The sequence below is a fragment of the Arvicanthis niloticus genome, chromosome 9 (genome assembly GCF_011762505.2).
Source record: "Arvicanthis niloticus isolate mArvNil1 chromosome 9, mArvNil1.pat.X, whole genome shotgun sequence".
NCBI lineage: Eukaryota > Metazoa > Chordata > Mammalia > Rodentia > Muridae > Arvicanthis > Arvicanthis niloticus.
In genome coordinates, this window is record NC_047666.1 from 62695618 (window position 1) to 62713442 (window position 17825).

Sequence of the window (17825 nt, forward strand, 5' to 3'; positions counted from 1 at the left end):
TGCTTATGTTGCTTATCTATCTATTTCGACAGGGTCTCCTGTCGTTTTGTCCTCAGCCTGACTGTGTAGTGGAAGACAACCTTTAATTCCCTGCGTCTCCCTCCCAAGCGCCGAGGTGTACAAGCAGCACAGTGTCTGGCTGCATGTTGACTTTTGAAGAAGGCAGCTGTTTTCTCCACGGGGCAGGAAGGTAGCAGCAAGGTGCGTAGGTGTGTTGTTGTGACACCCGAGTGCTGCTGTCACGTAACTTCTGAAGTCATAGATGGCAAGTTAGATCCTGTGACACAGAGGAAAAACGTGTCTGACTAATTGTCCCCACACTGCCTTCCTTTCTGAGGGCTCCCTGGCCCCAGGGAAGTTTGAGTAGAAGTGTAAGTTTGGGTCTACAGAGCTCTCTCATTCCTTCTAGATGCCACCTCTGACCCTTCATTCCTGTAGAATTTTAGCTAGCTCCTTCTGAAGGGACAGGAACTCCCATAGAGGGCACGAACTGAGGTGATGTTTCTTTTCTCATTTTCTTAACTTTTTTTTTTTGTTTTGAGGTAGCCTAGGTTGACCTCAAACTCAGTATATTGAGCTGAGGATAGCCCAAGTCCTGACACTTCAGGTGTATGCCGCCGTGCCCGGCTAACGTATATCGGGTTTATCAATGCTTACTTTGTGGAGCTTTGTTTATTCATGCTTTGCTCATGTCAAAACTGGATAACCGACTCTTCTCTTTCACCTACAAGGTAGACCAGAACGGGCATTTTCCTAAGCCTATTGCCTAGGGAGAAGGTTTGTAAATGGTAGACACAAGCAAGATGAGGCCAGAGGGGGCTGAGGTGGGAGTCCCTAGGAAAGAACCAAGGGTCAGTCAGATGGCAAAGATCTGAAGAAATCCTGGACCATTTGAGGTAAATGTCTGTTTGGCCTCTGGTTCTTCAGTCGTTAGTGGGGCTAGCTGCTCAAGGTCTTTGAATGAGTCTGTCTCCGCAGGAACAGGGGTTGTAGGCTGGGGAGGATGGGTGAGTCGGTGCTGAGGTGCTGATGCTCACCTCCCAGGGAGCATGTGAGCAACGGTGTTGAGTAGTGAGCTATACAGGCCGGCAGTGCTGGTAATATGTCCCTGAACGCGTCAGTCACCAGCTCCTGCCTTCTCCTCCAGGCATGAGAGCAGCGTGAGAAGTCAGGGTTCCTGAGACAAAGCCGAACGAACGAACGCAGAATGTGAGGCAAAGAGTAAAGGAACCCGGGAGGTCAAGGCACGGGGCGGGCAGGTGGAACATAACATCACCCGTCCTAGATTTCCGAGTGGGAAAGTGGAAACTTCAGGGTCAGCTGTGTGGAGACTTCTGGGTGAATAACACATTCCTGTGCTAAAGGATGTGGCAGACTGGCAAGGGACTCGAATAAGAGATTATGTGAGTTTCTGTGTGTTTTCTGATCCTTTTTATTTTTATTTATTTATTTATTTATTTAGGTTTTTTGAAACAGGGTTTCTCTGTAGTCCTGGCTGTCCTGGAACTCACTCTGTAGACCAGGCTGTCCTCGAACTCAGAAATCTGCCTGCCTCTGCCTCCCAAGTGCTGGGATCAAAGGCGTGTGCCACCACTGCCCGGCGATCCTTTTTATTTTTAAGACAAGGGCTCTCTGTGTAGTCTAGTGACTTAATACTTACTGCCTCCTTAGCTTCCTGCCTCTTCCTCCCAAGTGCTGAGACTACAGATTCACACACCGCGCCCAGTTGTTTGGATAGTTTGAGATTAGAGAGAACAGAAAAATGGTCTGTGAGTAGTTACTGACATTGTAGACAAATAATAGATTATTGTTCATCGATTAAACATTCTACTGTTCCTTATGCCTTTTAAGTTCAAATTATGCATTTTGTTATTCTATTATGAAGCTCTACAAACGTGTGTGCTGGAGATTCAACCCCAGGCTCAGGTGGCTGTGTAACAGCCTCTGTACATAACCACTGAACCATGTCTGCACATCTAGCTTTCTTTTCTTTCTTTCTTGTTTGAGACAGGGTCTCACTATGTAGCCCCGATTGGCTCCACAGCTCACCACTATGCTTCGTTCCCATTCATCCTTCTTAAAATTAAAATTTTATTAACTCAGCTTGAACAGTTTAAGCTCCACTATAAATATAGTCCACGGGAATCTCTTAAATATTTTAAATCGCTCATCTAAATTTAACATCCAATATATTTGATTTTTCTTTTTAAGCATTTAGGTGCATGACAGGGCGGTATCTTCTTCGACATAGCCTTGCAATGTAGCCAAGGTTAGCTTCAACTTCCTGGGTAGCTTAGGCTGTCTGTGAACACTTGACCTTCCTGCTTCAGCCTCCTGAATGCTGGTATTATAAGAGTATATTGCCATTAGTCAGACATCTAACTCTAGTGAGAAAAAAAACTCCCTAATTACTTAAACACTTCCTGTAAGTCTAAGAAAGGTTTATGTTTAGTTGTCATGGTTCCTCGAGATATTATAATTGTTCACAGTCAGCATGTAAACATCTCCAACCTAGAATCACGGTCCTCGTTTGGGTTACTGTTTCTGTGATGGACACCGTGACCAGAAGAAACTTAGGGAGGAGAGGCTTCCACATCATAGTCGCTCACTGAAGGATGGCAGGACAGGAACTCCAGCAGGGCAGGATCCTGGAGGCAGGAGAAGATGCAGAGGCCATGGAGGGCTGCTGTTTACTGTCTTCCTCAGCCTGTTTTCTTACAGGACTCAGGGCCAGCAGCCCATGGATGGCAACACTCACAATGGGCTGGGTCCTCCCCATCAATTGGTAATCATGGGGGACTGGTTGGCGGCACAGCACTTGCTACATAAGTAAATAAATAAATAAAATGCCTTATAGCTGGATTTTTTAAAATTTTATTTTATATATGTGAGTACACTGCCACTGTCTTCAGACACACCAGAAGACAGCATCAGATCCCATTACAGATGGTTGTGAGCCACCATGTGGTTTCTGGGAATTGAATATAAGTCAATTATATAATATAAATATAAGTCAATTATATATAAGTTAATTCAATTAACCACTGAGCCATCTCTCCAGCCCTTTACAGCTGGATCTTATGGAGTCATTTTCCAAATTGAGGTCCCCTCCATTGTGTCTCCATTTTTCATCTCTAACTTTAGTAATTAGTATCTCCATTCTCCATTTTTAAAAATTAATTTGGTCAAACGTTTGTTAAACGGATCGGGTTTTCCTCAAAGAATCACTGATTCTTTGTTGTTTCCGGTTTGTTTGCTTCTGTTTTGTTTATTTTTGCCCTAACTTTGATGATTTCCTCCTGTGTGCTCTTTGCTGGCCTTGTTCTTTTTTAGGCTTCTCACACTTTCAAATGCATCCTGGAGTTATTAAAATGACATCACACCAGTGTTTTGATGAAGCACTTCGAGCCGTGGACGCATCATGGAGCTGCCAGCACAGCGCCGCACACAAGTGAGGTCGCCATGTTTGAACTTCATCCAGCTCAGCGTGGTCGCCTTTTCTCGTGACTTTTGCCCTCATGCAGTTTCCTCTCAACCGGCTGTGAGTTGTTCGGATTCCATGAGTTTGCGTGCTTTCTGCCATATCTGTCTGTTTACTGGTATCCAGCTGTCATCCATGGCAGACAGGCAGGACTTAGGGTGTTTTAATAAAAAAAGGATTTATTTATTGTATTTATACGAGTACACTGTAGCTGTCTTCAGACACACCAGAAGAGGGCATCGGATCCCATTACAGAAGGTTGTGAGCCACCATGTGGTTGCTGGGATTTGAACTTAGGACCTCTGGAAGAATAATTAGTGTTCTTAAAATATTATAACCACATGTTATATCCTAAGATGTGGTTAATTTTGAAGAAACTTCTATTAGAGGCTGAGAGCATAGTAAATTTTTTAGTGTTTATGTGGGATGTTTTATAGATGTTTATTAAGTCCATTTGAGTTATGGAGTTAGGAGTTGGTAGTGTCATTCACTCTCACTGTGTTGGGGTGATATGTTATCTTGGCTATAGCACTGTTTCTTCTATTTAATTGGATGTTGTTTTTGATGCATAATGCTTAAATTTTTAATATACTCGGTGTATTTTTTCTTTAATGAGTATGTAGGGTCCTTTCCTATCTTTTCTAATTAGTTGTGGGTTTTGATATCTAGTTAGTCAGTTATTAAAATAGTTTGCTTCTTGGTTCCACTTGTGTGGAATAGTTTTTCTATCTTTTTATCCTATATGAGGGATGTTTCTTAGATGCAGCAGAGAGATGGATCCTGCATTCCAATCCAATGCATTAGTATTTTTTTTTTATTCTGGAATTTAGATGCCATGGAGGGGTGCTTCTTACTACTGGCTTGCTCAGCCTGCTTTCGTATAGAATGCAGGAGCACCCACCAGACCAGGATCCTGTTTTCCAACGGATTGTGTCAAGGTGACATAAGACTAGCCAGCACGATCACTAATCGAAAGGGTTACATCTATAAAATTATATATTTTAAAGCTCAATGAGGCAAATCTATAGCTCTCCAAGACAAATCCTTTATAAAACCTTTGCAGAAACTTCAACAAACATACCAGCTGTTCCAGCGAACAAGAGTCAGAGTCTAGCATGAGCTGTCTCACTTCTGAAGCTTGTTTTAGATCTTATGTAATCTTGCAAGGGGCCCAGGAGGGCTGACACCTCTGCTTGTGTATGTGCTGAGCCTGAGGACCACCGCAGGTCAGGGGAGGAGAAACACTCGCTGGGTGTGAAGTGGAGAAAGTCAAGAACCGGTTGTAACCTGTTCCTCACCACCTTCAACTCTGAGAAGGTTAAGTTGTCTGTGGAGAACCCAGTCCTCTTTACCAGGGAACCACTAAAGCGCAGTGGCCCGGAGCCTCTGAGGGAAGGAAGTGTTACTGGGCTCAGGAGAGATACAGTTCTGGCTTGCTTGTGCTTGGTGCAGCCACCATCAGTCAGTAGTCGGTGAGAAAGAAGCCAGCATCATCTGGGCCACTGGTCTTCAGAGCAGCGTGGCCACTGGTTCCATCCTGTTTTCTACCTCCCAATGCTTCTGCACATGTCTTTTGTGGCCAACCCTAACCAGAAGCGTAAGAGGAGGAAACTCCAGGAAATATGGTCTTATCTTCATTGAGATGGTATGCTAACAAGAGGGATCCAGTTTTTCCCAACTCTGCCCACTGAGAACACTTTCACAGGATGACTGTAATCTTCAGTTATCACCCAGGAAGCCTGGGTGCTCTCTGTGTCAGAGGTATGAGGCCTCAATCCCAGACTTGGGCCATGTACATCTATTCGAGTGGCCTAGTGTCTATTGCTGTGATAAAGCACCACAGCCAAAATCGACTTGGGGAGGCAGGGGTTTATTTCAGCTTCCATCCTATAAACCCATCACAGAGGGAAGTCAAGGCAGGAACTCAAAGCAGGTGCCTGGAGGCAGGAACTGAAGCAGAGACCATGCTTACTGACCAGTCCCTTATGCCTTGTTCATAGTGCTTTCTTATACAATTTAGGGCCTTACGTGCTGGGATGGCATAGCCCCCAGGGAGCTGGGTCTGCCCACATCAGACATTAATCAAGATAGCACTCCACAGACCTGCCTACAGACCAACCTTATGGAGGCTTTTTTTTTTCCCCAAGTAAGATCCCGTCTTCCCATATACGCCTGGCCTTGTGTCTGCTCGACAAAACCCAACCAGCATAGAGAGTCCTAAACATTTACTAAACATTTAGAACATAGAACTCCTTAAAGCTTTAACCTGCACTTAACAACATTTAGTAGTTCTGATGTCTAAGTCTGCACCCACTACAAGCTTAGATCTGCTGGTGTCGCCTAGGTACCTGCAAACTTTTGAAAGACTATTCCAAACGCTGAAATTAAGCTAATGACCCTGAACTTGTGGGCAGTTCGAGAATATCCCTGGGAATGAAGCCAATAAGTCTGTTTCATTCACCCAGGACCAGGAGCTGACACATCGGGGTGGAGATGCTCCCCAGGAAGGAGGGAAGCCTGTGGTGACAAAGTCTGTTTAAGAGAAGCAGTGGTGGCGCACGCCTTTAATCCCAGCACTTGGGAGGCAGAGGCAGGCAGATTTCTGAGTTTGAGGCCAGCGTGGTCTACAGAGTGAGTTCCAGGACAGCCAGGGCTACACAGAGAAACCCTGGAGAGAGAGAGAGAGAGAGAGAGAGAGAGGGAGGGAGGGAGGGAGGGAGGGAGAGAGAGAGAGAGAGAGAGAGAGAGAGAGAGAGAGAGAGAGAGAGAGAGAGAGAGAGAGAGAGAGAAGCAGGAGCTTTGTGGGTCCGTTGCATAACCCGGAGCTTCAAGCTCTGCCTCACTTGGCACGGAGCCTCGGTTTACAGACACTCCTCTTCCACGTGATTTGAATAGACGCAGGAGGTAGAAAGTCCCTGTTGCCTGGGCTTAGGGTGCCCTCTTGTGGCGGAATATAGGTTTTGGGTTTTCACAGTTTCGCTTTCCCTCTCTGGAGTCCTACTGTCTTCAAGGTCATTGCTGTTAAAACGGAAGGGCGAGGGGCTTGAGGGTGTAACTCTGTAGAAAAGAATGTGAATCTCTGGGTTCAGCACCAGGTCTCTCAGCGCGTAGCTTTGTCTGCAAGTCGGTCAAATTCGGAGGGGTACGGGGATGTCCCTAACAGGGAGGAAAGGCCACTGATGGAGGCGGAGTGCTTGGTCTGAAAGACGCCTGTCTGTGCTGTCTGTAACACACTCAAGGGAACTGGCCCTACTTGATCTTCTTTCTGGTCTTTTCTAGCCTAGATTCTAGGCCAGGGGTTCTTAGGGTGGGTTTTTGTTGGGGAAGGGCAGAGGTCAGGGGTCCCTTTGAGGAGCTTAAGATGGATGTTAGGGTTTTAATTTAGAAATTTGTACAGTTAGAATATTGCAACTAGGATTTGGGGGGGCTAGTGGTTTCTGGGGACCAGAACCCATATGGTTTTTTGTTTTTGTTTGTTTGTTGGTTGGTTGGTTGGTTTCGTTTTTTGAGACAGGGTTTCTCTGTGTAACCCTGGCTGTCCTGGAATTCACTCTGTAGACCAGGCTGGCCTCAAACTCAGTGATCCGAGTACCTCTGCTTCCTGAGTGCTGGGATTAAAGGCCTATACCACCACCTGATGACAAACCCATGCATTTTGACATCTCCCATTCTAGGTCTCGACTCCTGTCAGTTTCTCAGCGACTGATGCTCTCTGAGGTGGATCAGACATATTTCATGCTAGTTCCCTAGCGAGGGAGGAAGGACACAGGCACTGGTTGCTCTTTTCAGAGGACTGGGGTTCAATTCCCAGCAACCACATGGCAGCTCACCACTGTCTGTAACTCCAGTTCCAGGCAATTTGGTACCTTCACACAGACAGGCAAGCAGGCAAAGACACCAATACACATAAGACAAAAATAAAAAAAAAATTACTAAAGGGATTTCCTTTTGGTCAAATACTATTCAAGAATTCAATAAATGCTTGCATAATAAATATTGAAAAGGAGACTTTTACAGTTGAGGCCTTTACTCTGTTACCTCTGTTTTCAGGAAAGCAATGTGAGGACCAGAGAGCTAAACAGCATTCATTCATTCATTCATTCATTCATTCATTCAAGTTTAGTCATCATTTCCTGTGTGTGAGGAATTGGGGTTTGTATGTAAAATTAAAGGAGGAGGAGGAGGAATTAATAGAAGAGGAGGAGGAAGAGAAAGAAGAGGATGAGAAGAGAAGGAGGAGGGGGAAGAGGGGGAGGAGGGAGAGGAGGGAGAGGAGAGGAGGGGAGGAGGGAGAGGAGGGGGAGGAGGGGGAGGAGGGGGAGGAGGGGGAAGAGGGGGAAGAAGTCATAGTTAGCAGCAGCACTGGGAATAACAGAGAAGAAAATACCAGAATGTGTATACAGACAATTGTTTACATAGAAGCTCTTCAGAAAGCAGAGGAACCAAGATATCTACTAGGGAAATTTTTGTGTTTTTTTCAGACAGGGTCTCTAGTGTAGTTCAGGCTGGCCTTGAACTTAAAGCAATCTTCCTGCCTCATCTTCCGTGTGCTGGGATCACAAGTGTGTGCCACCATGCTTGATGGTTTTATTTGGAGGTGACTTCCCACAGGTGGTGGCAGTAAGCTGTGTCTTGGTGGATGAGTCTGGGTTTACCAGGTTGGCTCGATATTTGTTTCGGGTTATGTAAGTGGTATCCAGGCATTGCAGCTGCTGCTGGCCCAAAGGTAGGAATGGATATCAGATCCAACACTGGGAAGTCTGCCATTGGGGAGGCCGAGGCAGGAAGAGTCCTACAAGTTTGAGATCAACCTGGGCTATAAATGAATGAGTTCAGGATATCCTGGGCAAAACAGGAGAGGAGGGGAAGGGAGGAGAGGGGAGGGGAGGGGAGGGGAGGGGAGGGGAGGGGAGGGGAGGGGAGGGGAGGGGAGGGGAGGAGAGGAGAGGAGAGGAGAGGAGAGGAGAGGAGAGGAGAGGAGAGGAGAGGGAGCTGTCTAGCAGAAGACAAAAGATGTGGCATCCTTTCCTCATTTGCCAGTTCTAAAATGTGAGAAATTGCACAAGAATACAGGGAACAAGAAACATTTTAAGAACCCTTAGTTCTGGGGACAGAGCAGGAGCTGATGAGTTTGGAGTAGGTAGGTGGACCCAAGTCCTGCAGGACTTAAAATTTTTTTTTTTGTTTTGTTTTAAATAAATCATACCCAACACTTTGAGCCAATCACAGATTTGTTTCTTAACACCCACCACCCATCAAGTAGCCTCTTCAGTAAATTCCCAAAGGAGGGGTTACCTATCTGGTCACTGTTGAAATGATTCCAGGACTATCTAGAGTGGGGCTTAAAGTAGCAAAAAATTTTATATAAACTTTTCCAAACAGCACTGTGCCTTCAAGAAGCAGAGCAATCAGCTACAATCTTTGCATAATTGTCTTTTTTTCAATATTCATCTCACTTTTATATTAATAAGGAGCTCATACCAATGAAAACCTTAAATTTGAAATCAAAGTAAATTTTGTACCATTTAAGAAATTATAACTTCATCTTGATAATAATTATACAGATTTCTACCAATAGGTTATGGCTGTGCAATAAGTCCTAGCTAATCCTCCCTGTTCCAACAAAACCACTACTTTTCCCTAGAAAGACAATTATTAACCACATTAGTCCCCAAGCCTAGGGAATAGGGGCGCTGACTCTTCTGTAACTTCTTCAGGCTGATTACAGGCGTTGAGATATTAGAAGAGGGGTGGGGGGAAGTGTAAGTTGATAATCCTTTGATGCTGTGTCTTCACTGAATCCAGATGGAATTCCAGGACATCGGAGGTTTGGGCAGGTCTGCTCAGTATGCTTGATGAGTAGATACACCAAGGCTGTGTATTCTTTTTTTTTTTTTTTTTTTTTGGTTTTTCGAGACAGGGTTTTTCTGTGTAGCCCTGGCTGTCCTGGAACTCACTCTGTAGACCAGGCTGGTCTCGAACTCAGAAATCCGCCTGCCTCTGCCTCCCAAGTGCTGGGATTAAAGGCTTGTGCCACCACCGCCTGGCAAGGCTGTGTATTCTAAGATGCTGCCTGAGTTAGAGCGCCTGGGGATCCACGCTTCCTCTGGGTTCTTGGAGGTTGGGGGCAGAGCTGCCACCCAAGATCTGCTCAGTGCTCTGGCCCAGACCGGAAGGCTTTTTTTTTTTCTTTTTTTTTTTTTTTTTTTTTTTTTTTTTAAATTCTTATTTTTAACAGCTGTAGCACAAAGCTAGGAATGGATGAAACCTGGGTCCCTCCTTCCTGTTTCTACAGAGCCAGCTGCCTTGAGCCTGGGAGCTGAGTTTACAGGACAGATTAAGGCCTGAAGATAAACAGAGTAGAGAAAAATGTGGAGAGGAACCGAACGGAGGGGAAGCTCATAGAGTGCACACCCTGAACTAGAGGCGCGGTGCCTAAGCCATGTGGCCCAAGCCAGGACTTAAGGTCAGGCGTGTGGATTCAGAGCTGAGGAACTCATAGAGTCAGTGCCTTAAAAGTGCTTCAACCCAACAATTTCCCTTCTGTCCCACGCTGGTGACCCGCCAGGGTCCCTCACTAGAAAGACTGGCTATGATTTTCCCAAAGGGCCACTGAGTAGCTTTTCCGAGGGACACTATTTCTTTTCATCTCCAGTGTGGCATTCCAGTAGGCAGTGACAGGCTAAAGGAACGGTCCACCTGCCTCGCTTGGTGAAGTAATGAGTGTTTTGGGGTTACCTGCAGGAGCATGACTAAGGAGATACCCATAGAGTGTGGGTAAGCAGCTACAAGCACATGGCCGAGGGGTTCCCTACAGGAGTGTTGGTGAGGCAGACGTGAGCGTTTGAGTCTGGCAGTTGCTCCTCTACTGTAGCAAAGAAAATGTTCATATTCCTCCCCCCTTACTTCTTATATTACACGTTTTTATTATTTTTTTGAGATTTTCCAGCTTTAATATACTCACCCCTCCCCCAACTCCTCCTAGCTCCATTCCCCCTCCCTGCCCAACACTGTTCCCTCTGACCCTCTTCCACCTACCCATCAAGCCCAATTTGTCTGGCCTTCCATTGGAGGATGGTCAGCCTACACATGGCAACACTCTCGTAGGAAACGGACTTTCCCGGTTTCAGCAGCTATCCATTGCGGAGCTACCACAGCTAGGGGTGGGTTCACGCGGTCTGAGCATGCGCGGGACTTATGCGTGGTGACAACCTCCCTGAATTCCTTTGCGCAGCTGTCCTGTTGCATGCTGAGGGCAGTTTCTTTTTACTCACCTACCACAGCTGACTGGTCTCTTTCCACCCCTCTGCAGTTGTCTCCAAGCTTTAGAAGTGAGAGACGGTATCGATGTTTCTTTCCCGGCTGAGCATTCCAGAGTCTCAGTCTCTGCACTCTGGCCATTGTGGGTCTCTGGTAATCGCCATCTGTGGCAAATAGAAGCCTCCCAGGGGAGGGTTGGGGGATGCACTAATCTAGGATATGATATAAGTCATCAGAAGTCAGTTTAACAGCATGCCCATTTAGCAAAAATCCAATAAGAAAGTGATTGGTTACACCCCCTATTCATGCCACTATCACACGGGCATGACTTGTCAGGCCAGTCACTATTGTAACGTGCAGGGTTCACAGCTAGATAAGATTCATAATTGCTTTTCTCCTCTGTTAGCATGCATAGCTCTCTCCAACATTACAAAAGCTGCCAGTAGGGATGAAACGTCCAGGTCAGTACCAGCTTAATAGCTTCCTGTCCTTTCGCTCATATACGTAGTATCTTCAGCAATAATGTCTTACTGCCAAGTTCTGGATGATAACAGCGTAACTTGTAATGGCTGGAGGACTATAGAACCTCAATTGTTTGTTTGTTTGTTTGTTTGTGGACCGTTCTCTAGTCCAGGCTGGAACTTTCTGTCTTTACCTTCCAAGTTCTGGGATCACAGGTGTGCATCACCACCCTTGGTTTATGTAGTGCTGGAATCATATCCAGGGTCTTGTGTGTCCTAGACAAGTCCTCTACCAGCTGAGGTACATTCTACCCCTTCAATTTACTCTTTGCTATTCTATTAAATGACATGTAGCTAGGATGGACAAATATGCTGAATTTATCCTTTTCCAGTGAAATGTGAAGTTTTATGGAAAAGTAGTACAAAAATACTAGTACTGATGAATTAAAGACGGTCTGGGCCCAAACACGGAGCGCATCCCTGGCGGCAGCTCTGCCCCCAATCTCACAGAACCCAGAAAAAGCGGGCCTCCCAGGAGCTCTAACCTGGGCAGTACCTTAGGTAAGGAGTCAGCAACACCCACCCCAAACAGGGAGTAACTGGGACCCACTAAGACCCAGGAAGTCACTCCTGGCCTGGAGCACTGGTTCCTTCCGGTCTGGGTTAGAGCCCCAGCTCTAACCCCAGTAGTAACACCCACCATACACAGTTCTGAAACAACCAAGATAATAGAAAAGACAGGCTCCAGTCAGAGACAGGGCAGGTAGCACTAAGGAGGTCCAGATGGCGAAAGGCAAGCACAAGAACATAAGCATCAGCAACCCAGGGTACCTGGTATCATTAGAACCTAGTTCTCCCACACAAGAAAGTCCTGAAGTCCCCATATCACCAGGAAAGCAAGATTCAGATTTAAAATCACTTCTAATGATGATAATAGCAGACTTTAAGAAGGACATAAATAACACTCTCAAAGAATTTGAGAACACAGGTAAACAGGTAGAAGCCCTTCAAGAGGAAACACAAAAACACCTTAAAGAATTACAAGAGGACACAACCAAACAGGTGAAGGAATTGAAAAAAACCATCCAGGACATAAAAATGGAAGTAAAAACAATAAAGAAATCACAAAAGGAGACTACCCTGGAGATAGAAAACCTAGGAAAAAGATCAGGAGTCATAGATGCAAATATCACCAACAGAATACAAGAGATAGAAGAGAGAATCTCAGGTGCAAAAGATACCATTGAAAATATTGATACAACTGTCAAAGAAAATGCAAAATGCAAAAAGTTCTTAATACAAAACACCCAGGAAATCCAGGACACAATGAGAAGACCAAACCTAAGAATAATAGGTATAGATGAGAGTGAAGATTCCCAACTTAAAGGGCCAATAAATATCTTCAACAAAATTATAGAAAAAAAAACTTCCCTAATCTAAAGAACAAGATGCCCATAAACATGCAAGAAGCCTATAGAACACCAAATAGACTAGACCAGAAAAGAAATACCTCCCATCACATAATAATCAAAACACCAAGTGCACAAAACAAAGAAAGAATATTAAATGCAGTAAGGGAGAAAGGCCAAGTAACATATAAAGGCAGACCTATCAGAATTACACCAGACTTCTCACCAGATACTATAAAAGTGAGAAGATCCTGGACAGATGTCATACAGACCCTAAGAGAACACAAATGCCAGCTCAGGCTACTATACTCAGCAAAACTCTCAATTACCATAGATGGAGAAACCAAGATATTCCATGACAAAACCAAATTTACACAATATCTTTCCACAAACCCAGCATTACAAACGATAGTAACAGGAAAGCTCCAATATAAGGAGGGAAATTATACCCTAGAAAGAGCAAGAAAGTAATCCTCTTCCAACAAATCCAAAAGAAGATAGCCACACAAAGATAATTCCATCTCTAATAACAAAAATAACAGGAAGCAACAATCACTGTTCCTTAATATCTCTTAACATCAATGGACTCAATTCCCCAATAAAAGGACATAGGCTAATGGACTGGATACATAAACAGGACCCAGCATTTTGCTGCATACAGGAAACCCACCTCAGTGTCAAAGACAGACTTTACCTTAGAGTAAAAGGCTGGAAAACAATTTTTCAAGCAAGTGGTCCTAAGAAACAAGCTGGAGTAGCCATTCTAAAACCTCCAGCCTAAGAACACAAAGGAAGGGACTCATGGCTCCACCCATATAAGTAGTTGAGGGTAGCCTTGTCAGGCATCAGTGGAAGTGGAGGGCCTTGGTACCTGAAAGTTTGGATTCCCTAGTGTTGGGGAATTCAAGAGCAGGGAGGCTGGAATGGGAGGATGATGGGAGCACTCCCTCATAGAAACTCCCAGAATTATATGGATTAGGCATGACAGAGGCAGGCCATCAGAAGACTAGATTTCAGAATTCAAACAAAAAATTATCTTGATATTAAAATTTGTTTTGAGAATTGTATACTGCAGAATATACAGCCTTGGTGTATCTACTCATCAAGCGAGCTGAGCAGTCCTGCTTGAACCTCTGATGTCCTGGAATTCCAGCTGGATGCAGTGAAGACAAAGACATCAGAGGCTTATCAATTTACTCTTCCCCCCACCTCTCTTCTAATGTCTCAACACCTATAATCAGCTTGAAGAAGTTAATGAAGAGTCAGCGCCCCTATTCCCTGGGCTTGGGGACTGAGGTGGTTAATATTGAGCTATCTTTCTAGGGGAAAGTAGTGGTTTTGTTGGAACAGGGAGGAATAGCTGAAGTTATTGCATAGCCATAACCTATTGGTAGAAATCTGTATAATTGTTATTAAGTTAAAGTTATAATTTCTTAAATGGTACAAAATTTACTTTGATTTCAAAGTTAAGGTATTCATTGGTATGAGTTTCTTATTGATATAAAAGTGCATTGTGCCTATATAACACATTTATGTATACAAGGCTTAGACCCAGTCCTTCTTTAACTTTTTTAACTGATTTGAGATGGTTAGCCTGTGAGTTAAGGGCCTATAGCAAATTCATGGCTCTGAGTTTATTGTTAGGGTATTTTCTATATTTTATTTAGAAATAGCTGAGAGGAGTTTACAGACAACAGTCCAGATTGCCTTACATGGATAATTGGTTTTCAAAATGTCAGAAGTCCACAGAATTGACATTACAAACATTTCTGTATTAATGTTCATTTTGATTAGAGACCTGTCTGCTCCTGACAGCTTTCTGTATTGAATTCTAAGAAGAAATTGAGCATCTTTGGAGTTACTCCAGTTGTGGTGAGACAGCCACTAGGCAAGAATCGCCTCTTTCCACCTACAGACAAATTATTGTTCAGAAAAGGACACACTTGCAGAATAGTCGACTGATTATATCTGCCTAGACAGAGTAATCAGCCCTTAATAATTCTGCATCACTGGGTCTGTCAGATGATCCTGGGCCAGAAAGCTGAAGATCAGATACTCCAATGTTTTGTAGTATAGGGACTGTCCAGGTGTTCAGCTGTCTCTATAAATTGGCTAAGTTTTAGAAGCTATGCTTTGTACTTCCCATAATTTTAGTTAATTCAGTAATTCTGGATTTCTGACGGGGTTGAAGACTTATAGTCTCATAGCCAATCCTGGCTATTTACTTTGAGAGAAAAGATTTGAGAGGATGGTTTTCAGCTGACATTCATTCTAAAGCCAAGAAAAAAGAACTAAGAATTCAGAACTAAGTCTTCTAGTTAGGAGAGATGACAGAGGTTCTGTTTAGTCAACAAAATGATGGACTGGGTATTAGGTTTATCTTGTACCTTACTGATACAAATTGGTATAGTTATGTTCTAATTGTATTTTGAGAGAAAAGTTGTTTTTTTTTTTTTTAATTTTAACAGGAAGGGTGATATGTAGGAGGAGCTAAGGTGGGAGGAGTAAGGTGAGGAGGAGAGGAGGAGCTAGGAGATGAGAGAGAGAGAGAGAGAGAGAGACAGACAGACAGACAGACAGACAGACAGACAGACACGGATGTTTGCATGTCTCTGCCAGTCAAAGGTAGTTGGTATATCTAGGTTGGGTATTGGGTTACACCTCTGGGTATATCTAGGTTGGGTATTGGGTTACACCTCTGATTGTATGGGTATCTTGTTATTGAGCATTACCAAACTTATAAAGCCTTTGAATAACATTATTTTAAAAAGTTACTAATAAAAAAATAAAGAAAAAAATTATAATAAAAAATGAATTAAAGACACCTTGGTATTTCCTTATATTAATTTTATATTCATTAACAAAGAGAAATATTTATATAGTACTATATATAACAACATATAAATATATTTACATATTATTTTAATATATAAATAATTTTTATACATTTTCAAAAATAAATAAGTATATTTAAAAAGATTTATTTAGATAAATGAGAGATGGCTTAGGGGTTCAGAGCACTGTCTGCTCATCCAGAGGTCCTGAGTTCAATTCCCAGCAACCACATGCTGGCTTATAACCATCTATAGTGTGATCTGATGCCCTCTTCTGACATGAGGTGTACATGCAGATAGAACACTTACACATAAAATAAATAAATAAATAAATAAATAAATAAATCTTCAAAAAAATTATTTAATGTTGCTAGGCATGGTGGTGCATTTAAAGTTGGCACTCAGGAAGCAAGAGGCAGGCAGATCTCTGAGTTTGAGGCCATCCTGGTCCACATAGTGAATTCCAGGACGGCCAGAGCTACTGTCTCATAGCCAGACCTCTCTCTCTCTCTCTCTCTCTCTCTCTCTCTCTCAAGAAAAAAATCTGTTTAATGTTTGTGTGTGTGTGTGTGTTTGTGTGTGTGTGTGTGTGTGTGTGTGTGTGTGGTGTGTGTGTGTACATGTGCCAGAGGAGATTGAAAGAAGGCATCAGGTCCCCTGGAACTGGAGCTATGGCTTCCTATGAGCCACCACGTGGTTGCTGAGAATTGGAGCTGGATCCTCTGGAAGAGCAACCAGTGCTCTCAACTGCTGAGCCATCTCTCCGGCTTGCTAAAATGTATTCATATTGGAGACTGGCCCGATTAAGATTGTTAGCTAAATGAAGGATGATAGCAACATCGCAATTACATTCTGAATAATTGCTTTCTGACGTGACATTCTTTTTGCCTCTGAATTTCCGGGTTTGTGCTTTTGTTGACGTTAAAATAACTCTCATGCTGGGAATGAGTCACACTGATTTAAACCTGGCACCAAAGTCTCAGTGAAGATTTTCGGAGGCACCTTTAGCAATGAAAATGGCCTCCCTTTCTCTAGTCGATGCCAATGATGTGTTTCAGGGAACTTCTCCATCAAAGGTAATTTTATCAGCTTGGTAGACACTCAAATCACCATGGAACAGATCTCTGGGCATGACTGTGAGGGCTGTCTAGATGTGTTTAATTGATATGGAAAGACCTACCTTAAATGTGAACAGTATCATTACAGGCTGGGGTCGCTGACTGAATGAAAAGGGGAGAGTGAGAGTCTGTACCGCCCCCTCAGGAGACCTGGGTTTGATCCCCACTGCTTGCATCAAGCAACTTACAGACACCTGTACCCTGAACTCCAGGAACTCTGATGCCTTCTGGCCTCCTTAGGCATCCACACATAAGTGCATGTTACCCCTACCCCCACCACACACATACATACATATAATTTTTAAAATTTTGTTTATTTCATTTATGAGTTCTCTGCTGCATATACATCTGCAGGACAGAAGAGGGCATCAGATCCCCTTGTAGATGGTTGTGAGCCACCATGTAGTTGCTGGGAATTGAACTCAGGACCTTGGGAAGAGCAGCTCTTAACCTCTGAGTCATCAGACCCCTAAAAATAAATCTTCAAAAATTAATTTTTAGAAATGCAAATGGGGTGCACACAGCATTCATCCTCTCCACTCGTGGGACGTGACTACAGTGAGGCCAGACACCTCCTGCTGCCGCCACGATGCCTTCTGCACGGTGGTCTGTGGCTGCAACTGTAAGCCAGCACAAATCCTTCTTTCTTAAAATGGGTTTTGCCAAGTGCTTTGTAGCAGCATCAGAAAAAGTAACAAACTCGGGTGTGTGTGGAACAGAAGACCTGGAATACCATGAGAGTGACGACAGCCTGAATTTCTGTAAGCTCACCGTATGTATTACGTGTGTTCTAAGCATGCCGAAAGGTTTTGCAAACAAAACTATTCAACGACAAGCAAATAGGCATATTAATATTATTCTAACATCCCATAAAGTGGCTCCTGCACATTCTCCCCACTAACCATGCCCACCAACTACCGTTCTACGACATGGGCACATTGTTCTTGTCTTAGAGGTCACCCTGTCAGGCTCCAGGAAAGTATCATTTCCTAAATTACATGAGTTTCTTTGTTAAGCTATATGGATCTCAACACCTAGCTGTAAGGAAAGATTGCCATCTTGGGTATTAATAGGGAAAAGCTGTTGCTATAGGGGTCCCAAGAGGAGTCTTCCCTGAGCCCCCGTAGCTAGGTTAGGTGCTGCTGGCTCCAGAGCAGCCTGGCGGACTCTCACATCAGGAAGATCCTGGTTCTGCAAGGGCTGTGTTGTCAAAAGAACTTTGTTCTTTTCCAGCTGGTTCCACAGGCATCTCTGTGTTTCTT